The sequence below is a fragment of the Giraffa tippelskirchi genome, chromosome X, assembly GCF_054371585.1.
Source record: "Giraffa tippelskirchi isolate mGirTip1 chromosome X, T2T-mGirTip1v1.2.pri, whole genome shotgun sequence".
Taxonomy (NCBI): domain Eukaryota; kingdom Metazoa; phylum Chordata; class Mammalia; order Artiodactyla; family Giraffidae; genus Giraffa; species Giraffa tippelskirchi.
This window is the reverse complement of record NC_137289.1, coordinates 31,940,764-31,945,419: the sequence shown is the minus strand read 5'-3', so window position 1 is coordinate 31,945,419 and position 4,656 is coordinate 31,940,764. Positions and strand designations below refer to the sequence as shown.

General features: G+C 43.9%; 1 pseudogene; it reads left to right on the top strand.

The window, feature by feature from the left end:
* Nucleotides 1-2,791: 2,791 nt before the first annotated feature.
* Nucleotides 2,792-3,621, top strand: LOC145536096 (heterogeneous nuclear ribonucleoprotein A/B pseudogene; annotated as a pseudogene).
* The last annotated feature ends 1,035 nt before the right edge of the window (nt 3,622-4,656 follow it).

The window sequence follows — 4,656 nt, the reverse complement described above, 5'->3', positions numbered from 1 at the left end:
GGTCATGGGATCAAGAGGTGAATACCTGAGACCATAGAAAACCTTAAGTTGTATCAAAGAAGCATTGATAGGAGGAAAAATCAGGAAAGGTTTTTCATTACCTTTGCTGCAGAAACTCTGTGTGAGGGTTGTGATGGACCTGGGCTGCAGACCTGGTTGGGGCTGAGGTGAAGGGTCTAGAAAGCAGGGCTGGGAGCCTAAGGCCGGAGGCTGGGCTCACAGTCAGGTCTGGCCAGGGCTTGGGAAGCCCAGGCCTCTGTTCTGTCACACAGGCAAAGGAAGCTCACAGGGAAAGAAAACCTGACATTTTGGTGACTTGCTTCACCTGGTTTACATAGTGATCTGTTAGTGGACATCTGAAGTGTGAAAGTGCCACAAGAAACAAGGGAAACGAGAAAATGTTCTCATCTATTTCCAAGCTACAGCATGAATACCCAAGAACTTCCTTTTCTCTGTTTTTTTTTAATTGAGGTATAACTGACATACATTAGTTTCAGGTGTATAACATAGTATTTGTTATTTGCATACATTACAAAATGATTACCACAAGTGTAGTTATTGTCCATCACCACATAGTTACAGATGATTATTTCCACTGATGAGAAGAAATTCATTTTTTGTACTGATGGCTTTTTGGGTTTTTTTGGTCTACACTTCATGCTTTTCATGATCTCAGTTCCCTGACCAGGTATTGAAATTGGGTCATGGCAGTGAAAGATCAGAATCCTAGCCACTAGACCACCAGGGAACTCCCAAGAAGAAACACTTAATATGTGCTTTTCCCTTTCTCTTTTGCAAATATAATAGACTTGCTTTCTGTAACCACTACTGGGAATAGAGACCTAATGCTGGCCCAATAGCCCACTGTGGGCTCTGGTTGTTTAGGGAGGTACATTTTGTTGCTAGGGAGGTACCGTGGTCCGTTTGAATTCTCCCAAAATGGACATGGAGTCCTGGTGTGCTGCAGTCCATGGGGTCGCAAGGAGTCGGACACAACTGAGCGAATGACCTGAACTGAAAATGAGCTCAATTGGGCTTTCCTGTTGGATCAGAAGCTAAAGAATCTTTGTGCAATGCAGGAGTCCTGGGTTCAATCCCTGGGTTGGGAAGATGCCCTGGAGGAGGAAATGGCACCCCACTCCACTATTCTCGCCTAAAAAGTTCCATGGACGGAGGACCCTGGTGGGCTACAGTCCACAGAATTGCAAAGATTTGGACACGACTGAGTGACTAACACTTTGTTTCAAAACGAGCTCTATTACACTGGTCTTTATGTACTCATGTAGAGGAAGGATCCTAAATCCTAAAATTACAGAGCAAAAATGAGGAGTCAGGAAAGCAGAGGAGGCTATACTGTCACAATTTGTAGTCTGGAAACTTCCAAATGATTAAATGCAATGTAAACACCAGTAACTAAGATGCTGAGTGGATGGTGTGGTTTAATTGTCATGGTTTTGGTAATAGTTGCCAGACATCCTGGGAAAAGGCTTTCGTGTGACCCCCACCTCCACAGTTATAATAATTTTTTTTATTGAGGTACAATTGACATACATTATTTTCTAGGGTTCCAAAATCACTGCAGATGGTGACTGCAGCCATGAAATGAAAAGACACTTGCTCCTTGGAAGAAAAGCTAAGACCGACCTAGACAGCCTATTAAAAAGCAGAGTCGTTACTTTGCCAACACAGATCCGTCTAGTCAAAGCTATGGTTTTCCCAGTGGTCATGGATGGATGTGAGATTTGGACCATAAAGACAGCAGAGAGCAGAAGAATTAATCCTTTTGTGGTGTTGGAGAAGACTCTTGAGAGTCCCTTGGGGTTCAAGAAGATCAAACCAGTCAATCCTAAGGAAATCAGTACTGAATATTCATTGGAAGGACTGATGTTGAAGCTGAAGCTCCAATACTTTGGCCACCTGAAGGGAAGACCTGACTCATTGGAAAAGACCCTGATGATGGGAAAGATTGAAGGGAGGAGAAGTAGACGACAGAGGATGAAATGGTTGGATGGCATCACCGACTCAATGGACTGAGTTTGAGGAAACTTTGGGAGTTGGTGATAGACAGGGAAGCCTGGCATGCTGCAGTCCATGGGTCACAAAAGTCGGTCACGCCTGAGCGACTGTAATGAATGGAATTGACATACATTAGTTTCAGGTGTATAACACAGTGATTCAGTTATCTTATATACTGTGAAATGATCACAAGAAGTCTAGTTAACATCGTCACCACACCAAAATTTTTCTTATAATGAGAACTTTTAATAGCTACTCGCTTAACAACTTTCAAATAGAAAATACAAATATTATTACCTGTAGTTACCACTCTGTACATTACACATTCCCCCTGTGACTTAAGTTTGTACCTTTGAGCCCCTTGACCATTTCTCCCACCTCTGGCAACCACCAATCTGTTCTTTTGTGTGAGTTTTTCCTTTTTTTTTTTGGCAGATTGTTTTCATAGTTGTCCATGTAATAGTGAGGTCATACAGTATCTATTTTTATGACTTATTTCACTTAGCATAATGCCCTCAAGGTTCATCCATGTTGTAGCATATTCAAGATTTCTTTTTTGTGGCTGGATGTATTCCATTGCGTATACAGGCATATTTCACTTATTGTGCTTGACTTACAGCACTTTGCAGATAATGTGTTTCTTTTTTACACATTGAGGTTTGTGGCCCTCTTGTATCTAGCAAGTGTACTGGTGCCATTTGTCCAAGAGCACTTGCTCACTTCTTGCCTGTGTCACATTTTGGCAATTTCGAGGAGCCGCGTGCCTCGGCCTAGAATGTCGGAAGCGGGTGAAGAGCAGCCCATGGAGACGATGGAGCCACGGAGAACGGACATGAGGCTGCCCCTGAAGGCGAGTCGCCGGCCAGCAACCAGAACGGCGCCGAGGGCGACCAGACCAACGCCAGCCAGAATGAGGAGGACGCGGGAAAAATGTTCGTTGGTGGCCTGAGCTGGGATACCAGCAAAAAGGATCTAAAAGATTATTTTACCAAATTTGGAGAGGTCGTTGACTGTACAATAAAAATGGATCCCAACACTGGCCGGTCAAGAGGGTTTGGATTTATCCTCTTCAAAGGTGCAGCCAGCGTAGAGAAGGTTCTAGACCAGAAGGAGCACAGGCTGGATGGCCGTGTCATTGACCCCAAAAAAGCCATGGCCATCAAGAAAGACCCAGTAAAGGAAATTTTTGTAAGGGGTCTGAATCCTGAAGCCACTGAGGAGAAGATAAGGGAGTACTTCGGCGAGTTTGGGGAGATTGAAGCCATTGAGCTTCCAATGGATCCAAAGTTGAACAAAAGACGAGGCTTTGTTTTCATCACCTTTAAAGAAGAAGAACCTGTGAAGAAAGTTCTGGAGGAAAAGTTGCACACCATCAGTGGAAGTAAGTGTGAAATCAAGGTGGCTCAGCCCAAAGAGGTGTATCAACAGCAGCAGTATGGCTCTGGGGGTGGTGGGAATCGCAATCGAGGGAACCGAGGCAGTGGTGGCGGCGGCAGAAGTGGAGGTCAGGATAGTACAAATTACGGGAAGAGCCAGCGACGCGGTGGCCATCAGAATAACTACAAGCCATACTGAGGCTTCAGCAGGAGTGCCTGACTGACCACACACGCTTTGTTTTGGTATCGAGTGAACACGATTATATACCAAATTTAACTTGGCAAACTTTCTATCCCATGTGCATCTTATTTAAAATTTCCTCCCTGGAAATCACTCTCCTGTTTAATATTTCCAGAGCTCTAGTTGTTTAGGCAGCATGTGGTTTCTCAAGAGGCCAGAGCGGCATTATGGGCTGATTTTTATTACCGGGTTACCCAGAACCAGATTGGAGGGTCTGCTTCCTGCTGCCGCTCTGCAGCCTGGACCTGTGGACCCTGGTTGTAAAGAGTAAATTGTACCTTAGAAAACCAGTGTCACCTTTTTTTCACCTTTTAGTTTTATATTATTTGTGTCATACATTTCCTATAATGGAAGTGTTAATTTTACTGTACTTTTTGGTACCTTTCGGGAATCTAATGTATTGTAAGGTATTTTACACATGTCCTGATTTTGCCACGACCTGGATATTGAAGCTATCCAAGCTTTTGAAATAAAAATTTAAAAACCAAAAAAAAACAAAAAAAAAAGAACACTGTGTTTTTATAGGCCGTTTTGGGGGTATTTTCAGAAAAGATGTGAATTCTCTTGTTTACCTATTTCTATTTGCCAAATGGGGTTAGTACTGTATGGATAAGAGTTGCTGAGGGCTTCCCTGGTGGCCCAGTGGTTAAGAATTGGCCTGCCAATGCAGTGTACACGAGTTCGATCCCTTGTCTGGGAAGATCCCACGTGCCACAGAGTAACAAGTCCCATGTGCTACAACGACTGAGCCTGAGGGCTGCAACTACTGCAGCCTGCATGCTCTAGGGCCCATGCTCCGCAATTAGAAGCCACCATATGAGAAGCCTCCACACCACAACTAGAGAGTAGCCCCTGCTTGCTGCATCTAGAGAAAGCCCATGAGAACTAATGAAGACCAAGCCCAGCCAAAAGTTAATAAATAAAACTGTTGTCAAAAAGAAAAAAAAAGAATTGGTAAGGAATGTCAACCTGGTCCCTTTTCATGAGGTGACATCCCTGAGTCACTATCACTAGGCCTGCACT